The 23,028-nt window shown below is 41.0% G+C and overlaps 2 long non-coding RNA genes across 2 annotated transcripts in view; one reads left to right on the top strand and one right to left on the bottom strand.

Moving 5' to 3' along the window:
• LOC140633349 (uncharacterized) overlaps positions 1 to 23,028 on the bottom strand; it is an 82,395-nt gene that overhangs the window by 37,164 nt on the left and 22,203 nt on the right. The window contains exon 2 of the long non-coding RNA XR_012030965.1: positions 22,223 to 22,280. This is a non-coding gene — a long non-coding RNA (uncharacterized lncRNA). The remainder of the gene's footprint in view (positions 1 to 22,222; positions 22,281 to 23,028) is intronic.
• LOC140633350 (uncharacterized) lies at positions 11,750 to 17,820 on the top strand. Its single transcript, XR_012030966.1, has 3 exons — positions 11,750 to 11,876; positions 12,874 to 13,099; positions 17,018 to 17,820. It is a non-coding gene; the product is annotated as an uncharacterized lncRNA (long non-coding RNA).

Below are 23,028 nucleotides of genomic sequence, written 5' to 3'. Positions count from 1 at the left end.
GACTCCAGAGCCCAAACCATTAACCATATACTATACTGCCTTTCAGTAAGCATTGACTGAATGAGTGTACAAATGAATGATTTCTCCAGAATGATTGGAGGGAATCAACAGTCCTTTTTCATTTGCCTTCATTGCTCATGTTAGCACATTCTACGTGAATTCTTCTTGGATTCACATCTCTGGGGAAGGTTCTCATCTGCTTTGGTTCTCTTGGAAATAAAGCAGAGGACTGACCAATTTACGGCCAGTAGAGCTCTCGTATAAGCCCAATATGGACCTGGCTGGATGGCAGATACTGCATAATAAAGAGGTGCTTTCCTTCAAGTGAAATAAAACTTGAGAGTTTTCTTGTTGCTTGCTGGATATCCTAGAATAGCATCCTGCATAATTCCTAGCCAGCATTATGGAATTTAAGAGCTGGAAGGGCCTTATAGTTGCTGCATTCCAATCCCTTAATTTAATAACAAAGAAATCGAGGCTCAGATCAGCAAAGTCATCAAACTTCCCTTGGCCACAGGTTAGTTAGTGATTCCCAGACCAAAGGCCAGAGGAGACAAAATACTCCACAATCTATTGGTGTATGTTTTTTCTCCAAGGAAAATGCCTGGTTCTGACATTATTTCCCCACTTTTTTTTTTTAATAGAAAACTTGCTTTAACGGAGTTGTGATCCAATTGCAAGGATTTCACCCTTTCTTTATGTAGCATAATTTGCTCACACTTCCACGTGGGCTTGGATCCAAAAGATTTATGGTGGTTCTGTAATATCCTACTAGATGAAGGTCCTTTTGCTTCATAAATGAAGAGACTACTTCGCTTTTCTTACAGCAGCTCTAGCAGAAGGGCAAATGGGCTTTAACCAAATGTGTTTCCTTAAATAATATAATTGATCATCAACCAAGTTCTACCACACTCTGTAGTTTCTTGTTAGGTAGATAACCAAGTTGTTAGAAAGTCTCAACATGGTTATTTATCTACCTAAGAAGAGATATAGACAATATATATCCAGTATGTTACTATATATAATCATTACATATTATATTGATTGTGTGTGATTATGTATTATAAATAACTACCATTAATATAATAATATTAATTTTGATAGGTAAACCGATAAGACACATTTTTGGAGTTTGTGATCCTCCATGGCATGAGATTCCTGACTAATTGAAGCCAGTAATGGTTTGGTAAAATGTTAGGTGCTCTGCTGAGCCCTATGTGTGGGTTAGACAAATAGATGTAAAGCCACGTTAAGCTGGTTTCAGATGACTGACTTTTGGGTACAGGACCTCAGCAGACATTGCAGACAGCCAGGAAATCATTCTAGAGGGCAATTCAAAGGCACTTTGGGCAAAGACATAAGAAAACAGCTGTCCAATGTAAGATTTTTTTTGAAGCTGTTGTCATATTTCTTACTTGAAAATTACCTAATGCTGCAACAAGGAGAGATCAAGTATAAGCAGGAAGAATATTTCCTCCTCTTCTTGGTCCTCTTATTCTCTCTCTCTCTCTCTCTGCCTATTCCTGTTATTGCAAAAACAGAGCTGTGAAGGGAGAAGCTAACTTATATTGGGAATCTATGATGATACAACAACAGTAATAACGATGGCTAACATTTATTGCATGCTTACTATATTCTCATTTAACTCTCTGTTGAATTCTTTCCTGTGTACCTGGCATTGTGCACTCTAGGTATTACTTTGTGTTATGCTCATACCTAGCCAATGAGATATTCCTAGCTTTCTCCCATTTTACACTGTAGGAAACTTTCCAAAGTCAAACAACAAACCAGAGGTTGAGCTTGGACCCTTATCCAGCTTGTCTGATCTGGAATCATGACCTGTGCCACTTACTCTGGCTGCCACCTCGAAGGCCCATCAGCACCACATACATTAGCAGATATAAATACTGCGAACATGGCTGATGTTTTCTTCTCTGCTAGAAGCCAGAAAATGTGAGGGTGTCATCTTGGTTTTGCTTCACATTTGCCAAGGGTCCTTAAGCAAGTCATTTACTTTCTCTGTGACTCAGTTTCTTTACCTGTACAGTGAAAATTTTATCTGTCCCACTTTGTCAAGGTATTTAATGACAGATCCAATAAAAGAATTGTGAAAGTATCATGAGGAATGTTTCCATAAGCAGGCATTGGTATGACTGTGTTTACTATAAAATGCAAAACCAAAATACAAAAACCTTTCTTTCTCTTTGACAGACAGGAGAGGTCTTTCTTATATACTTCTCTCTCATCATTTTCAAGACCAGCTATGTGAAGCTGGCAATAAATTACCCCTTACTTATAAAAAGGAATAAATGTAGAGCATCTGTCTCATAGGTACTCAATAAACATTAATTTCCTTACTTTGAGCATAGGAGGCAAAGTTTGTGCAATGGTTAATTATGTGTCAACTCAACTGGACCACAGGATGCCCAGATATTTGGTTAAATGCTATTCTGGGTGTTTCTGTGAGAATGATGGGTTGTTTTTTTTTTTTTTCAGTATTTTATTTTACTTAAAATTCCATTGTGGTTAAACTACAGTGTTATATTAGCGTCAAGCATACAATATAGTGATTGAACAATCCGTGAGGGTGTTTTTAAATGAGATTAACATTTAAATCAGTAGACAGAGCAAAGCAGATTGCCCTATTAATGTGGGTGGGCCTTGTCTAATCAGTTGAAGGTTCTAATAGACCAAAAAGTCTGACCCTCCCCTGGAATAAGAGAGAATTTTTTTTCTGCCTTTGAACTCAAACAGGAACTTCAATTCTTTATGGGTCTCTAGCCTTCTGGCCTTTGGACTGAAACTATTGGCTCTTCTGGTCTTTGGTTTGCTGTCTTACTCCACAGATCTTCCAATCTTAGGTCTTACCTCCAAAATCACATGAGCCATCTCTTTTTAATAAATCTGTCTCTCTCTCTCTCTCTCTCTCTAAAGATACAGGCATAAACATATATATATATATATATATATATATACACATATATATAATTGATTATATTATATATACAATATATACATATATATTATATGTGTGTGTATATATATATACACACACACACATACTGATTCTGTTTCTCAGAGAACCATGACTAACAGAGTCTGGTATATGCTCACTCAGTGCCACAGGAAAGATCTGTTTGCAACATCCTAAAACTAATAATCAGCCATGATTTTCCTGTAAGCAATTAGGTTCGAAATTGAAAATCCTGGGGATCCCTGGGTGGCTCAGAGGTTTGGTGCCTGCCTTTGGCCCAGGGCGCGATCCTGGAGTCCCGGGATCAAGTCCCACGACGGGCTCCCAGCATGGAGCCTGCTTCTCCCTCCTCCTGTGTCTCTGCCTCTCTCTCTCTGTGTCTATCACAAATGAATGAATGAATGAATGAATGAATGAATGAATGAATGAATAAATAAATAAATAAATAAATAAATAAATAAATAAATAAATAAGAAATTGAAAATCCTGAGTGTGGTGAGGAGGAAGAGCTGTGCCCTAGGAGTCACTTAACTACATCAGAACTCTAGCTTCATGATTCAGGACATACCCTTGGGGAGCTCACTACTTGTCATGGCTGGCACCTCAGTGTCCTTTCTGTTCTAGGGTGCAAATCACTTATTTGGCTACAAAAGACTATTTTATAGTCTGTCTCACATTCTCTACTTCATAAATCTTCAATAGGTGCCAGCTCCACAGAAGGCAGTGGCTTGATTCAATAAGTCTAAAATGGTCCCCAAAGGCTTATCACCTGGATATATGAGGAATGGCTTTTAGATTTTCACCCTCCTTTAGTCTAAGCCAGCCTGAGAAAGAACACACCATGTCTGTCTGATCTGGGGGCTTTCTTCCCCTCCTCCACATCTCCAGTGATTTATAACTCATTTTTTTTCTGACTAACCGTGACCATGGTCATGACCATGCATACTACTCTGGACGGACTCCTCAGCTTATCAAGGGGATATGGCTATTAACAAGAGAGCTTGGCTCCCAGAGGGTTTGACTCCTGAGATGTATTTTTCTTCCTTTCTCAATTACTAGTGGAAAATAAAGCCTGGGAGGAAAACAAGATAAACAGTGGCAATTCAAATTTCCCCTAAGCTAGGGCTTATTTTTTATTTTTCCCAGATCTCAGATAAACTCTCCCTGGTTTCTGTTTTATGTCACTTTGGCTGACACATGTCAAGCTCTTAACATTGATTAAAAATAGACCATTTGGATGGAAACAGACTATCACAACACAAGGGGATTTTGCTGTTTCATTTTGTAGTTTTAATAAGTGTAAGGGGAATAAAGAGACCTAGGTGAATAGTCTTGGAGACCAAATCCTGTTTATCTACAGAACACATATACCTTCTCATCTCCCCTTCCTTATACTCTACTTGATTACTCAGAAGGGTGGGTTCAACCCTACCTCTACCACTGGCCTCTCACAGAAAGAGTCAATTAAAGAGAATGTCTAGAATTGCATGGATTATCCTTGTTTAGGCTACAATCTTGCTTGATAGTTGTGTGGGTACATATCTTACTTCCTCTGTTAGATTGAGACCTATGGTTGCAGACAGTGTCGTTCATGTCCTTCCCACAAGACACAGCATAGTCTCTTGACACACGCAGGAGACAATTGATTACAAATATTTGTTGGTTAAACAAATGAGTGAATGAAACTATTTTAATAGGCGTAGATGACAAGCCTTTTAGGAGCTGTTAGGTTCAATTATAATTAGACTCATGCTGTCATTCATCACTAGCAGTCTTGGCCAGATATTCAATGCTGCCAATTGATACCAGCCAATTGGTAAGTAAGGCTGTATAACCACCTCCTAGAAGATCACGATGCTTGTCCAGATTGCTGTTTGAAGATGAAACAAGGCGTTTCCACTGTAATTCTGACTCCACGCTAGCACTATGTGGTATGGTCTCTGCAGATTTACTTTCTCAAATATGACCCTGGAGCTGGAAAAAGAATAGGATCAGTGGCCCCAGTAAGGATATCTGTTTTCTAGAACCTAGTATTTTGCTAGACTGAGGCAATGTCATAAGAAGATACTTTATCATTGCCCCTCTCATTCTTGCAGACTCAACTACAATATCGAGATGCTGACATGTATAAGGAATGAAGAATTTGTTTAGCCTTCTATGGGAAAACAAAGTGAGAATAAACCCTTTAGCAAAAAAAAAAAAAAAACCAAAACCCTACTAAACTTTTTCTTAAGAGATTTAGCACATTTGAAAAAAATGTACAGAAATGAGTATTTTTTTCCGCCAAAAAAACACCTCAGTTCACGTTTTCTTCAGGAGCCTCAAAATTTTCCATTTCTGGTCAAGATCTGAACAGCAAAAAAGGAAGTATGATCTGAAGTAATTATGGTCTGAGCAGGAGCAAAATAGGCCCCAGACCTCACGAGGAAACTTGACCAAAAGAGGAACAGTGCTCCTGACTTAGAAAACTGAACTGCTAGAGTTTAACCAACTGGCCCTAATTCAGAGCAGGTGCAATCACTCCAGCCGTTTGCTGACAGGCAACATGGAGGAGAGAAAACAAAAAGAAGGGAGAAGCACTGAGCGCTCAGAGGCTTTCAGAGGCTCCTGTTGCTAGGGAACCACTTCCTCTGTGCTCATACACAGCTAACTCAAGCTATTCAGATATCACTAGAATAATCTTTCTTAGGCTTAGGAAGAAAGGAAACAGCTCTCAAAGCTCAGACGTCATGGTAACACCAGGCAAGGCCTGGCTTTTCCAGCAGGCACCAAAGAGCCAAGGATGCTGGGAGAGGACAAGAAGTGAATGGGCATCTTGTCTTTCTTTTTTCAGAGAGTCAGAGGGCTAACACCACCCCCCCTTCTTCTCTTTCTACCCAGGTGTGTCAGTTGCAAACAGCGACAGCATGCACACACAGGAGCACACACAGTAATTTTATTATCAATTCTTTGAGAGCAGAGACAAGGCTTTATTTATCTTCAGATGCCAACATCTTCCAATCCAGCTGCTCTACACTCAGTTCTCCGTATGTATTGAATTCAACTCCTCTTTTCACAAAGATTTACTGAGGATTCGGTTCTATGTGCACTATGTGGCATGCTCTGCTGCAGACAAAAATGAGCACATATACTCCTCCCCTCAAGAAGCTTCCTGGTCTTGTAAGAGAAACACATGCAAGCATGAGGGTTGGCTACAGATGACAGCAACACACATAACAGTAGTGTAAATAAGATAGAAAGTTGTATATATAGTTTTTGTTCTTACACATAAAAGAAGTCTGCACGGAGGCAGTGCAGAGTTGGTATGGAGCCCCATGGTCACCAAGACCCAGTTTCTCCTGTGTCTTGCCCCCACTATCCTTGGATAAGAGTTTCATCCTCAAAGTCACCCTGTGATCCAAATGGTCACCATGATATCCTGCCAATGTTCCAGATGGTTAGGAGGGGAAGAGTGTTCTCTCTTGAGGGAGATTTCTAAAAGCCCCACAGTAGTATTACAGCATTTGATGGCTTTCTATGAAAAATATAAAGCCCCCTCCTCATGTTATTGCTTGAGGGGTGTGAAATCAGTCTTATTTATATATAGCTCCATTTTTGCTTTTTTTTTTTTTCTTTTTAAGATTTTATTTATGTATTCATGAGAGACAGAGAGAGAGAGAGAGTCAGAGACAGGCAGAGGGAGAAGCAGGCTCCATGCAGGGAGCCCGATGCAGCACTCATCCCAGGTGTCCAGGATCAGGTCCTGGGCTGAAGGCGGCGCTAAACCGCTGAGCCACCCAGGCTGCCCCCACGTTTTCATTATGGAAATTACAGCATCTTATTACAGCAATTTTGGAAAATGGATTAATTGGTCCTTAACACCAATACTTAACAAATATTTATTGCACGCTATCACACTAGGAGCTAGGACTGTGAGAGTAAATAACTACTATGGGCATTCTGGATTTTTTTTTTTTCTCCGTTTTGTAAAAATGCATCAGTTTTTGTGTTTTGTAGTTGTAATTACAGTAAATAATTTCATATCCTACTTTTTTTGCTTAACATTAAATCATTAGCTTTTTTCCACTTTATCATATGACTAAATTTGTAGCAAGCAAATATGTTCCCAGTAAAAATTAAATGTTATTTTTAAAAAGCCATAAAACAATGAGATACCACTACACACCTATAGAGTAACCAAAATACAGAACACTGACAATACCACATACTAGTGAGGATGCAGACCAACAATAAGTCTTACTCATTGCTGGTGGGAATGCAAAATGGCTCAGCCACTATGGAAAACATCATATTCTTACCATAGGGCCCAGCAATTGCACTCTTTGGTGTTTACTCAAAGGAGCTGAAACATTATCCACCAACTTTATCCACACAAAAACCTGCACACACATGTCTGTTGCGGTTTTTTCATAACTGCTATAACTTGAAAACAATTAAGATATCCTTCAGTTGGGACGCCTGGGTGGCTCAGAGGTTGAGCATCTGCTTTGGCTCAGGGTGTGATCCTGGAGTCTGGGGATCGAGTCCCACATCAGGCTTCCTGCATGGAGCCTGCTTCTCCCTCTGCTGTGTCTCTGCCTCTGTGTGTGTGTGTGTGTCTTTCATGAATGAATAAATAAAATCTTATAAAATAAAAAAGATATCCTTCAGTTGATGAATAAACTATGATCCATCTAGACAATGAAATATTATTCAGCACTAAAAAGAAATGAGCTATCAAGCCATAAAAAGACAAGGAGGAATCTTAAATGTATATTACTAAGTGAAAGAAACCAGTTTGAAAAGGCTACATATTGTATGATTTCAACTAGATGACATCCTGGAAAAGGCAAAACTATGGAGACAGTAAATGCATTAGTGGTTGCCAGGGGTAGGGGAGCAGGGAGGGATGAATAGGCAAAGCACAGAGGATATTTAGGACAGTGAAAATACTCTGTATGATGGATACATGTCCTTATACATTTGTCCAAACCATAGAATGTACAACACCAAGAGTGAACCCTAATGTAAACCATGGAGTTTCAGTGATAATGGTGGGTCCATGTGGGTCTGTCAATTACAACAAATGTTCCCCTCTGGTGGGGGATGTGGATAATGGGGAAGGCTATGCATGTGGGGCAGTGGGGGCGGGGGAGGGAAGGGGCATATAGGAAATCTCTACCTTTTGTTCAATTTTTTTTTAAGATTTTATTTATTTATTCATGAGAGACACACACACACATACACAGAGAGAGGCAGAGAGAGAAGCAGGCTCCATGCAGGGAGCCTGATGTGGGACTGGATCCCGGGACTCCAGGACCACACCCTGGGCCGAAGACAGGCACTAAACTGCTGAGCCATCCAGGGATCTCCCCTTTTGTTCAATTTTGTGTGAACCTAAAACTAGTCTAGAAAAAACTGAAGTCTATTAAAAATAAATCTCAGCCACATTCCCTTGCTCTTGCCATCTTACACACTGTCCCAACTTGAAACTGCCAGTACCTAAGGTACATCCCATAGTTCCCTGGTAGGATGAAACTCCAGACACTAAAAGTGATTATTTTCTTAATAATCAACCCTTGATCGACTGCCTGTCTTATGCTGTCTCACTTCCCCTCCTTACCACATGTGCATCCTGGGATCTCCTCCAAACAAGCTGTACTAGAATCCTTGTCCCAGGATCTACTTCTGGGGGAACCACATTAAGGTATCTCCTGACAACTTGGCTTATATCCCATTGGCCAGACCTATCTGTAAGGGAGGCTCGAAAACATACTTTTATAGCTGGGCTTACACTGCACCCAACAAAATCAGAATCCTGTGGCTAAAGAAGAGAAGATGAATATTGGATAAACAATTGGCAGAGATAAGACATATCCACACATAATTGTAAATTATGGGCCATAAGAGAGGTATTAGAGTAATTCCTTCTCTGTAGGTATTCTATCACTTCATTAAAAGTACAGAATTTGACTTGGACCTTCAAACCCATGTATAATAGCTGAATAGATCTGACAGTGATATGTAGAGTGGGTAAGAGCAGGTAAGGTCTAGATGCAGAAAGACCAGATAGGAAACTATTAAAATAGTTTGGTCATGGGGGAATAATCAACTAACCTGGAATGTGACAACAGGACTGGAAAAGTTGGAATTGATACAAGAAATATTGCAAAGAAACCCAATGTAGAGTTTAAGCGGAAAATAGCAATGAAACATGACTTTGAAGCTGAAAGCCAAGATGAAAGGTGACAGCATAAACAGGAGTCATACAGTTGGAAAGAAGAGCCAGATCTGGGGGCGTTCATTTTTGTCTTAGATGCTGCAGGATTTCAACCTAGTATCCTAGAGCGAAGCAGATTAAAAACAAAGATACTAAATTTCACCAATCTTGGGGAAAAAAGTAAAGACTCATTTCTTTACTTCATCTCAATCATCTCAATGACTTTATATGCCTAGGGCCAATTCCAGGAACTCGCCCCACCCCAGTGTGCCCTCTTTACAGAAAACCAGGATGGTTAGCCTTTCTAAAAGGCACCAGATCTAAGATCCCTGCTGATAAATGTCCTCAAATCAGAGGCAAATAGAATCTACCCTCTCCACGTGTGGTACTGCTCAGAAATTCTCAACTCTGTCCAGAAGATATACTAGTGTTTTGTTTTGTTTTTAAAGATTTTATTTATTTATGAGAGACACGGAGAGAGGCAGAGACACAGGCAGAAGCAGGCTCCATGCAGGGAGCCTGACTCGGGACTCAATCCCAGGACTCCAGGAACATGCCCTGGGCTGAAGGTGGCACTAAACTGCTGAGCCACCCGGGCTGCCCTATACCAGTCTTTAAAGAGTTGCTGAGATGGCTAAGAGTATAGAGCATTGGACTCAACTGGGCCTCTGTTGGGATGAATTAACTTTTTAACGCTGAGTTTCCTTATTTGCAAAGTGGGGATAATATAGACCCCAGAGGGCTGTTAAGAGGATTAAATAAGAAACTCACAAAAGCACTTAGCATAGCGCCTAATGCATTGCAAGTACTTAATAAATGTTAGCTGGTGTTATTGTTGAGTATCCGGCAAGCATGCTTACCAGACACTTTGTGTTCAGTTGTTAGAAAAGGACAATTCAGCTAATGTGATGCTGAATACACTCAAATCAAAAACGGCAGCTGGACCAGGTGAACCCCGAATCCAATCAATGGGGTGTAGCTTGGTATGGAGCAGAGAAAGTCATAGTTACCTGAAGAAAGTAAAACATTTTCTTCAAGGCTTTCCAAATGGTTGGAGAGAACTCCACCCTGTGAACCCACTTAGAGCAGGGCAGGCATAAAAAGAATGCGGGCACAGAGAAAATGGCTGGAAACACAGCTATTGGGGTTGAGTGCATAAAACCAACAAGGCGAGACTTGAAGCCCTATATCTCAGTGCCCAGCAGAGAGGGCAGTCTCCACAAACACTTGTTGAACTCACCAGACAAGTTAACTGTGTAAGTAACCAAACGAACTGATCTGATGCCTCTGTGTTTATAATGACAGCCAGGCTAGCAATGGGCCTCCGCCAAATGCGCCCTGGCTCTTGAGTCCTTGGTCTGGTTCTGCTTCTATGGCTTGGAAAAAGCCAAGGGCTGTTTGTCCCTTTTGTCAGTTTCTCCTTGGATAGGAAAGCTGAAATTTTCCATGATTACTATACACACTGGAGTCATGCTTGATCAAAATCCATCTAAAAGGTGCCAGGCACACAGCCAGACGGGCAAATGCACACAAAGGAAATTTTACATCAGCCTTGCTGAGCCAGAGCAGAAACAGAAGTCCATCAGGGCAGCCCTCTCGGTGAGAACACAATGACCCCTTAGTTCCCATGAAAGGAAAAGACCCAGAGAAGCAGCTGTGCCCTATTGCCATCCTGAGTCCTCCACCGTCCTGTGTCGTTAAGGTGGGAGCTGCAACTACACTTCTAGCTGTTCAGTCACACCCATCCATTAAATGTTTCCCTTTCCTAGGGTACCCTTCATAGTTGTTATTGTCCATTACTGAAACCACGAGAAGCCTCTGAATGGTGTAGCATTAGCCTGTGACACAGAAGAAAATGTAACTGTGGGGAGCTTCAGAGAACGGGGTAAAGATCACTGGCCTGAGGTCAGCGCGCACCAGCTTGACGCAAGCTAGTGCATCTCGTTTCCACAGCAACGGCCCCCACGCCATCTCACCTGCTCCTCCGACACAGGCATGTTGGGGAGGTAACCTGGCAGGGATGTGATGTCACCCCACTTCTATTGTTTTATCACTTGGGCATGCAGGCCTGCTCTGTCAGTTTGTACAATTTCTCAAGAACAGATAGAACCTAGATTTTTACAGGAAGTTTTCCAGATTTTAAACATTGGGAACCGAATTTTTAATTTTGAAGAAGACTGCAGGCCAAACAAAATGTATCTGAGTTTGCCCTGTTGGTAACATCAGTCCTAAAATATTAGAAGTCACTTTTCAGGGTTTCAGAATTACTCTGTTTTTTTTTTACTATCTGTGTGGAACATGGACTACATACCAATCCTTAGCCATAATTCGTTAGAAAACTCATTAACATTTTGCTCTCATACTTTGTTGTCTCTTTTTCTCATCATCTCTCTGTGATGAAGGATAAAGATCCAGAGGCATTGTTTTCTAAGCTGTTTTTAAAAACAGGCTCAAAATAGGGTAAATGATGATTCAAGTTTCACACCGATCCAATCAGTAACTCAGCCAAACATTAGGGCTCATGTTTGGGGCTTGGAAAGAAATGATTCTGTGACTCAGATCCACTCCTCAATTCATATCAAGTAAGTTCAAAATGAGTCACAATATAGCAGTATCTAAGCAAATATGCTTTGTGATGGTCAACATCAAGTTGGAAGAGTCTCCTTCCTTCTTAATAATCATTTAACTTCCCCCAATTAACAGGTAAGTACAGAATGCTGCATTCAGAAAAGGTTGGAGAATTTTTAAGAAGCTGAGGAATGCCACCATTTTAACAAGTTAATAATTTAGTGATCAGAGCAGCTATTTCGCATTGAGGTTTTAAAACACTTTTGTCAAAAGGTTTTTAGTTTTTCTTTTTTGAGATCTCAGGTTCATTGATTCTTTTGAATATATTACACTGTGTTGAATGCTCTGATGGTGCCAGGGTACCCTCTCTGATTATGGGTCCCCCCCCCCCGAAAGCTGTTTCTGTGGAAGGTGAGGGAAATAGCAGGTGGGGTGGGGTGATAAGCCAGGAGGAGAGCTATCAGCTACTTCTGTGGCTTAACCCCTGGGAGCAACTCTGGGCATCAGTGCAGAACATGTGGCCCACGGCTGGCCACCCCAAGGGGTCAATGAGTGGAGGTATTTATTCATCAGGTCCCAGCAGTGTTTGCTTGAGGGCTACTCCTGAGGGGGTCAGAGCAGGTTCTGGAAGAGAAAGCCCAAGGCAGACACCTGTAGGTGTAGGAAGTGGAGCCAAGGTCTATAGAAGCAGAAGCTGGGGTATGGTGGCCACCCTGCTCCCCCAAGCTTCATCAGTCCTGCCTCCCCTAATCTGGAATCACGAGAAGCCTCTGAATGGTGTAGCATTCAGAGTAGTGACATTTTCTCAATGAAGTATAAATAACTTAGGAGAAGTCCTGGTTTGTCTTTTCAACCACATTGCTTGAGCTATGCTCCTCCTGTACAGATTCTAGAGCAGTGGCTCACCCACTGGGAGTCACCTAAATGGGTAGTAGGGCATGACTGCCACAAAGCCATGTTGAACTGAGGTGTGGGAGTGAGGGGAATAACGATGCTGACTTCAGGGGACCCCTAGGATCAAAAAGCCACTTCATTTAAATGTTTGCAGGGAAACATGGGTAAACAGCAACAAGAGAAACACCACCACCAATCTTTGAGATTCCAAAACTTTCCATTTTCTATCTCACCTAAGGGCTTTGGTGACAATGACCAGCTGGAACCTCTACATGATGATTTCCGCTATCTGTGTCCCGAGAACGGGAGGAAGGGTACAGTCCAGGGAAAGAGTGTGCTGGGCATCCAGAAGCACAGTATGCAGCGCAAGCTCCTGCTTTCCATTCACGTGCGGGGACGGGAAGTGAGAAGTGGAAGTGGGTAGAGGGATTCCTCCAGAATGGAGACACCCAAAGACCATCCGTGTATGGTTTCACTTACTTAACCTTAGAGTTGTTCATCACTGCTGCTCTTGTATATTAGTGCTGCCTTCATGATTCTTTCTGCTCTGAGGGATTTTTACAAAGGCTGGATAAGAAATTTTAAACAGGGAAATAATAGAAGAAAATAAAATAGCATTGAAACATCGTGTGGGGGACACACACACCCCACACATTAGAAAATTCTGCTCCAAGTATTGCCAACACTGAGCATTTCATTCCTAGTAACTGATTCATTTTTATGACCTGGATAAACTTCTAGGAAGCCCTGTGCCTCCAGGGTGCTAAGGGGACTCAGGATTGGATAAAGAGTAGTATCCGATAAAGCTACCAAGGTGTCTCATGTGGTGCATGGGCACAATATCTAAACCAAACATTTGATGTGCAGGTGCATTTCTGCTCCTCTTCGAGAAACAGGTGCCTGGTTAGTCGACAACACATCAGGTGTACCTTGATTGCAGAGGACTAAATCAAACTCCTTTTTATTTATTTGTGTTTTTTCATTTACAAACAATAAGTGGTCTATTGAATTTCCTGAATAAAAAAATCTGGAAATGATTAGCTCTCTGTCCATGGGGAGAGGAGAAAAACCAGAAACTGCTCCCTCAGTGACCCTGAGGAGTATGGATATTGTGGTTTCAAAGCTGTGGGTGGTATTATTGCTTAATAGATGTTACTAAGACAGTGCTGAGAACCTGGAAACCGGATTCATTAGTCTGACACCTTCTCAACATGAAATAATACTGAGTTAGGAGCAGACTGGTACAACTTAAGCGGGCAGGCCAGGAAGTTTCCCTTCCTGCTTGAAAGAACACTCTTGCTGCCCTGCCCTGCCGAAAACAAACATTACACTCACTCCCACCCCAAGCATCTCCTTGGATTCAAGGGCAGGGCCAGCTGATTTAACAGTGAAGAAAATCTAGCTGTGCTCTCCCCCACCCCATGACTTCCTCCTATGTACACTAATATCTATAAAAGCCCATGCATGGTATCCCATCCAGTGGTGTTTTAGTTCTTGGGATGGGGAATATATCACTTTCATAGGTGCATATTCCTCTGGTAGACCTTCACTTTGTGGGAAGAATTTACATGATAGTGAACATCCAATCAATTATCATTTGAAGTAGAGACTAAGATTAAATAAAATCTCCTTAGACTAAAATAAAAGCATGGTAGCCAAGTCCCATACAGGAGTTTGGGGATCAGCACTTTGCTAGAAGTCATGTGCAACCTCAGCATCATTTTCTCTAATAAAAGTCCCCTAGAACCCAGAGACTGTCCTATAGCCAAGGGAATGGGAAGAAGGTAAAGGAAGTACATTTAGTTCCTTGAAGACAAGCCCTGTGTCTCCCTCATCTTTGACTTCCCAGGGATTAGCGTGGTCGTCTTCATGTTTGTTAAAGCCCCTACTGAACAAGTCTTCAATATCAAAAGTTGTACTGTAAACCACACTTGGTCATTCACGCATTCATTTATACTTCAGTCAAACAGCCATCTATTTTGAACTCTTCCATACTCCAGAACATTATGCTGGGAACTGGAGAAAAAAAAATAGAAAAAGATTCTGTGTATTCAGCTTCTGGTAGAGCCAACTGCTTTAGTAGCAAGAGTTTAAAAGAGAAGAGCAATCATTCCTTCTTTGTCCAACAAATCTTTATTGAGCATCTACTTTACATAGGGCTCTGTTCTGGGCATTCATTATTTACAGAGCAGCATAACATATGCTCAAACACCAGAGCTTATGGAGCTTACATTCTAGACGATGAAGACTCATAAAGAACAAGGAAAGGACATAGTGCATCAGAGAGTCATAAGTGGTTTTCAGACAAGTAAGATGGGGCAAGGAGGTAAGAGTTATAGACAGATTACAGTTCTGGTCAGGGTGGTCAGAGAAAGACTTACTGAGGGCAGAGACCAGTTAGGAGGTAGGGATGGAAGCCATGCAGACCAACATATTCATCCCATATGGAAATTTAGGGATCAGGTCTTTGCTGGAAGACATCTCCAGCCCCCAGCAGCATTTTCTGTAATAAAAGACCTCCTAGGACCTCAGATGGTCTGTCCTAAGGTTAAGGGGATGGAAAGAAAGTAAACTCAGGATACAGGAAGCACACCACCTTCTGTTTTCCAATGTCCCTACCTGAACAGTTTTCTATTCATTCTTTAGCCAGGGCCTTAGAAAAATCGGTAAGGAAGATAAATCACCTTTTTTTTTTTTTTTTTTGCACAAAGTGAGGCATGACTGAAATACAGTTGGCATGGGGTAGAGACCTCATTTTGACTGTTCTACTATGACATGACAGTAAAAGCAAACATTTTAGTTATCTGAATTACCAGAGAATAGGTCATTCTCTCACCTCCCATGGCTCCCAGCCAGAAGTGCCACCTTCCTGCAGGGGGCCAGCCTCACACACACACACACACACACACACACAGCAACATCACATCTCTTAAGAAGCTGCTCAATGGAACCCTGGTCTCACTTCCTCACAAAGGTTACAAAAATACATATATTTTTTTCTTTATTGCTTTCATTTTTAGTTGAAGAATTTTAACTGTTTGGGGTTTACTTCACACATAAGAAACGTTACAAACCACAGGAAATGAAAGCTTGACTAAATGCAGATGACACAGAAGGCCAACTCTGAAAGTGTGCTGGGCCTCCCTCAGCCTTAGGTGACCTTTAGCAAAAAGAATGTTCCAGTGAAATGTTCTGTCATAAAACAACATTGACTTATAAGATTCTCCCCCATTATGATCAGAGTGTAGCAATCTTGAGGCCACAACAGCACACAGGCTGATAGCAACCAAAAAGATAATAAGGATTCTACAAAGTCTTCTTGGATTTTAAACACATTTGAAAGTTGTTTCAGCATTCAAAAATACTTGGCCTGCATCTAAAGCAATACACGGGCAACAAAAAAGGCAAGATCCGGCCAACATTTTAAAAACACATTTTACTTTCTTTTGAAACATAGCCACCAGAAAGGGTGCAATTCATTAAAAAAAAAAAAAAAAAATTCTCTCAAGAAAATATAGCTGGCCCATCCATTCATCTGTCTCCCTGTCCACAAGGGAATGAATGAATAAATGAAGATATGATGTGCTAACTCCCTCTCACAGGGATCCCTGGGTGGCTCAGCAGTTTAACCCCTACCTTCGGCCCAGGGCATGATCCTGGAGTCCCAGGATCAAGTCCCACATTGGGCTCCCTGCGTGGAGCCTGCTTCTCCCTCTGCACCCCCCCCACTCTGTCTCTCATTAATAAATAAATAAATCTTCCTCTCACTCTCCCAAAACTGATACTACATAATTTCTATTCATTTGGCTAGAGATAAGATTAGTTTGGGCAAGATCTGTAGTTTCTTTATGTCAACTCATAAATCTGAGTCTCTGTACTAAAAAGGTAACGCTCACTTTTAACCTTATTCAGTATTGATGCCTTTTATAGGCTGTTGTATTTGTGGTGCTTGGCTTGTTCCAAGGACCCTACAGTGAAACAGAGATTAAAGGAAGCCTCATCACAAAACTTCTCTAAAATGACAAGTCATGGAAACCACAAAAGGCTCTAGGAAAGGAACATATCCTATGGCAATACAAAAAGGAAAGACATGCCACAGAAAGACAGACCTGGGAGCAGGTGGCCAAGTGAGCCATGCAAACCAAAATGTCTGCCAACTTAGATGTAGCAGCTGCTGAGAAATGAGGTATAAATCCAGGTGAGAACATGTAAACTCTTCTCCTGTCCTCAGCTACTTCTAATAACTGGCTTATCTCAGACGGTCATATTGCCAGGCTTTGAATTGTGCCTTCTTGCTGACTTAGAGATTCTTCTGTTTGGAACTATGGCCTCCTTCTTGCTACTATTATTAAAGTATTGTTGTTTTTTTCTCTATTTTTCAGACAACATCATGGTACCTCAAGGAAACTCTTATGTCTGGAAATCTTTCCTTCACACCTCCATTCCTATCACCATTTTTCATGGGTCTATTACCTCATTATTCCTTCTCCCTGTGCAATGATAATGATGTTATACAAGAAGGATGCAAGATGTCTCCAAAATGGCACCTTTGGATAAAAGATCTAACCAAAATGACACCTTTTTGGATAAAAGATCTAACCTTACTTCCAAAGAGATATAACCCCTGTTTTTAAGGAACACATAGCCTGATGGAATCTTCATTGAGTGTCCTCATGATTCAGAGCCTTATTCAGGTCAAGAAAGTAGCTAACCACACGTGTGACTACAGCCAGAAAGGCCTCCTCTTCTTCACCTGCTTGCTAATGTTTAAAATCCCTTTAGCAGCCACTACATTTTTTCATTCTGTAGGCAGATTTGCAGCTTAAAATACTAATAGGCTAAAGAGTCTTTTTTTATTAAAAGATTTTATTCATTTATTCATGAGAGACACACCGAGAGAGGCAGAGACACAGGCAGTGGGAAGCCCGATGCAGGACTCAATCCCAAGACCCTGGGGTCACAATCTGAGCCAAAGGCAGACAGACGTTCAATCACTGAGCCACCCAGGTGCCCCTACATGTTCTTTTGATGGTAGCAAAGCTGGGGATGGAAGGTAGTGAGGAGGGAATCCCACTGAGGGGGCAGGGCATGGAAACGGCAGGCTGGAGGCAAAAATAAACTTTATCTTATGATGAACCTACCCAGCAATGGTCTTGATGAAATGAAGCACCAGCTGACAGCAACTCACAATGTATCACATTAAAAGGGATTTATTATAAATGGGTTACCCTGTCCACTCAGTTAATATATCCATGAAGCCAAGGGGAAGTGCCACCTGATTCTGAGTAAGCAATAGGGTTCTGTCTATTACAGGCAGATCACTTAATTAGAAAAAAAAAACCCTCAAATGTACAGACACTAAATTATTAGACAGCAAAGGACAGGTAATGATGGTAGTAAAGTTTAAACATACTCCCAATTAACCTGTCATAGCCCCTGGGTAGACCCTGCAAGTAGAAATTACAGATCTCAGGATAAAGTGACAAATGCTTAAGGATTAGGTCATCAGCCACAAAAGGGGCCGGATACCGAATAAGTATCACTTTAGATTCAATTTGCAGTATTTGGTTTTCACTTTATAAATAGCCTGGCTAATGTGTCTTTCTTCACAAAAGGATTTCATATCTATCCTTTGAGACCCAGCCTATATGCCACAAATCCTTGGATAACTTCCAGGATCCCCCAAACTGAATTTCTCTCACCTCTTTGGATCTCCATCCTCCCAATCCTGCCTGCGTTCCAGCACATACCATATCCTACCCGTGGTCTTAGTTCTCTGTGTTCATGTTTTAGAGACACTATTTAACTATAAGCTCTACAGGCAAGACTTTTCTAGGACCCTGCTTTCTCAATAACTTATATTTTACTTGTTTAAGCCTATAATTTCTCTATAATTTACATTTTCCTTTTATTTATTTAATGGTTGTATTTCTCATTTTCCCATAAGCTCTGTGAGACACAGAGTCACATCTGTCCTAGTTACCACTCTAAACATAGCGTAATTCCCAGCACAATGTCTAGCAATACTAGTTATTCAGTAAACATTTCTTAGTCAATGAATTATGTTCATACTTTTCAAATGACCTGGCAGACACAATTTATAACAGAATTTCAAAGAATATTTAATAAGCACAGTAGGTCTCAACTGAATGAACTAAAACTACAGGCATAAACACACTAATGCCACACGTTTGGATTATCTCGGCTGGTCCAATGTAATCACAAGGGTCCTTTCAAGAGGAAGATGAGGCGTCAGCATCAGAAAAGGCATGATAATAGAAACACAGGAAAGATATTGGAAAATACTATACTGGAGGACTTTAAAGATGAAAAATGGGACCACCAGCCAAGGAATGCAGATGACTTCTAGAAGCTAGAAAAGGTAAGGACATGGACTTTCCCCTAGAGCCTCCTGAAGGAACAATGAAAGCCCTGCCAACCCCTAGATTTTAGCCCAGTGAGACCCATTTTAGACTTCTGACCTCCAGAATTATAAGATTATCAATTTGTGTTGCAAGGAACTAAATGTGTAGTTATTTGGTAGAGCGACAAGAAAAATAGTACATAACTTTTGCATTAAGTAATTAACATAGGAGATGGCAGAGAGTGGTGGTGGCAGAAATAGTAGAGAAGTAAATAAAACTGATATGTATTTTTTCCTAGGCAGATCTGATAGCATAGGCATTAGATTGGATCCATGAGTTTTGACTCAAACAAGTAGCTAATGAAGATAAGTATTAAATTGGGAAAACAGGGCAGCCCCAGTGGCGCAGCGGTTTAACGCCGCTGCCTGCAGCCCAGGGCGTGATCCTGGAGACCCGGGATCGAGTCCCACGTTGGGCTCCCTGCATGGAGCCTGCTTCTCTCTCTGCCTCTCTCCCTCTCTCTCTCTGAATGAATAAATAAATATATAAATCTTTAAAAAAATAAATAAATAAATTGGGAAAACAGGTTGGGTGAAGAACGAGAAAGGGAAAATACAGTTTATTTTCAAAGTGTTAAGTTTTGGGATGCCTGGGTGGCTCAGCAGTTAAGCATCTGCCTTCAGCTCAGGGCGTGATCTCGGGGTCCTGGGTTCGAATCCCACATCAGGCTCCCTGCTTCTCCCTCTGCCTGTGTCTCTGCCTCTCTCTGTCTGGTGAACCCAAGTACTATTTTAGAAATAGTGAGAAATTTTTGCATTTTGTGTTTGAAATTTCTACTTAAAGAATAGGGCTATTAGGTGTTTTTGAAAAAAAAAATAGAGGAATACGCCTTTTATTCATAATCCAAAATCTAAAGCTATACTATTCAACCACAAAGAAATTGGGATTACAGATTTCTAACTCAATGATGTCCCTTTTGCTGTAGAATTCTGTTCATTGGGGTCTCTGACTCCAAATGAATTTGTGGAGGGAAATCTTTCCTACTACACTACGTTTCTAGTCACACACTCACACAGGGCTTACAGATCTAAGATGCTAGCAGACTGTTTCAGAAGTGGATTTCTGATTTCTCACTTGGAGATTTCATGGTAGGACCTGTTGGATTCAATTCATGTCTTAGAAAAGCCTTGCAGAGTAGCTGTGTCTTCACAACATGGAGGATAATCAAGGCTTTGGATATCTTCAAAATCTAGTGGGCAAATGATACTATTTATAACAGCAACCAGAAAACTCAAAATCTCTTGGCCAAATTTGCATGGACCCAGCAATGGCCATAAGTCCAGCCTCCTCTAGCTGAGGAACTGACCATCAAGAGTAAGTGTGCAAAAGTGGCACTCAGAACAATTTTCAAGGGGTATAATATGCAAGCTTCAACTCTGCCTTCCTATGTCCCTACTTTCAAACTCCAAAATTCCTAGGGCACCTGGGTGGCTCAGGCAGCTGAACATCTGATTCTTGGTTCTGGCTCAGGTCAGGAGATTGATCTCTGCGTCCAGCTCCACACTCAGTGTGGAATCTCCTTGTCCCTCTCCTTCTGCTTCTTCCTGCCCCCACTCATGCCCTCACATGCCCATGCATCTGCATGCATGCTCACTCACTTGCTATCTCTAAGATAGATAAATAAACAAATAAATAAATAATAAAATCTTTAAAGAATCAACTCCAAAACTCCTTATGAGCATCATCAACTCAAGGAGACTTCTTAGATTCTACTTCTACAATGCTCCCAGTGGTGTTTTAGTTGTGCCATCTTTTCACATTATTTCTCATGTTCCAAACACATCTATGCCTTAGACATTTACTTTCTTGAAAGGCATGGGTCCTGTCTTATTCTCCTTTATGGGTCAGAAATCTAAAATAGTCATAGAGTTTGCCACACTTAATGCATCCTACCTGCATCTCCATTACACAGGGAAATAAAATGCCTTGCATATAGTGAACACGAAGGACTCAATAAGAATTTACTGAATGACTACTAGGTGCCAACCACTATCCAAGGTGCTAAGATACCAATAAACAAGATAGGCAAAGTTTCTCTCTGGGGGACAATAAGTAACCAAATCAATCCATGGAAGGATGATTTTAGATTGTAATAAGAGTTATGAAACAAATAAAATGGGCAATGAGATAAAGAGTGATTCGAAGGAATGATAAAGTAGTCTCTGGGACTGGACATTTCAGCTAATACTTGATTGATGAGAAGGAGCCAGCCATACAAGGATCTGCAAGGGATCTGCAAGGGGAGCCATGTAAGGATCTCCTAGGGAGAGGCATCAAAGTAAAGCAATGTTTGTTACTGTGGGGGGTAGACACTTGGGAGGAGTATAGAGGGAGACTGTGGAGCTGCTTAATTGCTAACTTTCCTTTCTGCATCTACATCAGAGCAGGGTGTCACCTTTCCACCATTTTGCATATTTTTTCATTACTATTTCCATTTTCTCAATTCTGCTCCCCCATTTGCCATTAAATTACAAGAAAACGAGCCTCTGCCAGCAGCAAACACATCTGGAGCCCTCTTCTAACCCCTTAATGTCTAAAATACCAAACAAAAAGCCACTTGGATATAGAAGCAGAGAGTATTAAGATTTAGCTTTCATTATTATAGGTCCATTCAACTAATGTTTATTTTTATGGCCATTATATGTCATTATCATTATACTGATCATAGTCAGAAACTAAGTTATAAATTGACTTATCACTGTTTCTTCCCATATTATCACATAGAAAGTCCTATTATGGGGTAAATAGCTTTAGCAAAGCTGCATATTTCACTATATGCTAACATAAAAAGAAACCCAGCAAATGCATCTAAATAACATTTTCCAAGGTAATCATAAATACTTCAGCAAAAAACTACATTACTTATTTTAGTATTCCCGAATTTGAAATTTCTTCATCATTATCATCATTTACTTCACTGCAAGTGTTCATCAAGAACTGTAATCAATAAAAGAAAGAAGAGAAGCAGCTAGTTTCTGCATCATAACCAGATTGTCTAGATGTCGTGCCTGGAATCCATTACTAGTGACATTTTTAGTTGTGTTTCCAATCATTTGGAGCACACAGACTTTCTTGTGCAACATGCAAAGCTTTTGGATGCTGTAGGCCCTCCTGTCAGCAACAGCAGCCCAGAAAAGGAGGCATCTCACTGGTGTACGCTACCTGATGCCATCTTCTGTTCCAACTCGAGGCATTTAGGCTCCTCCTGGGATCCTTCTTCCTGAGTTCCAGTCCCGCAAACCAGAAAAACAGAGAGAAAATAAAAATATGCATTAATTTACAGCAACAATTTCTGCAAACCTACTGAATTAATACGAGATCGAGAACAGAAAATATTAGGGACACCTGGGTGGCTCCATGGTTGAGCATCTGCCTTTAGCTCAGGGCACGATCCCAGGGTTCTGGGATCGAGTCCCTCATCAGGTTCCCCACAGAAACCTGCCTCTCCCTCTGCCCCTGTCTCTACCTCTCTCTGTGTGTCTCTTGTGAATAAATAAATAAAATCTTAAAAAAAAAAAAGATTGAAAATATTAGACCAAGACTATGAACTGAGGCTTTGGACAAGCAACAAAGTCAACAGTAGATGTTGAGGGGGGTGCTGCATTACAAACTCCAGGGCTGTCATTCACACAGAAGTGTCTATGGATGCTGTCCCTGAAGCAGTACAATCCAGGGACTCTCTGTGACTAATACGTTTGGGAGCATCAATTATTAGATAATAGTGGTGGTGGGTTGCTCCATAAGACAAAAATTCTGCCAGTATGGTGTAACAAAGATAATTATGCTTTACTTTTCATAATTCAAAGAGCTGATTCATTGTATTTTTGAAAATTCAATCACAATTTAGTTATTTTTATCTTTGGAAAATTGAGTGAACACATTCTTCTCTGACTTCTGGGATGATATTCTTTAATGACAATCGTGACTCCTATAAGCATTGATAAAGTAGACCCAGCTAGGAGTGAGGG

The sequence above is a fragment of the Canis lupus genome, chromosome 5 (assembly GCF_048164855.1).
Source record: "Canis lupus baileyi chromosome 5, mCanLup2.hap1, whole genome shotgun sequence".
Lineage (NCBI taxonomy): Eukaryota > Metazoa > Chordata > Mammalia > Carnivora > Canidae > Canis > Canis lupus.
The sequence above is the reverse complement of the archived record's forward strand: the minus strand, read 5'-3'. Positions and strand labels throughout refer to the sequence as shown.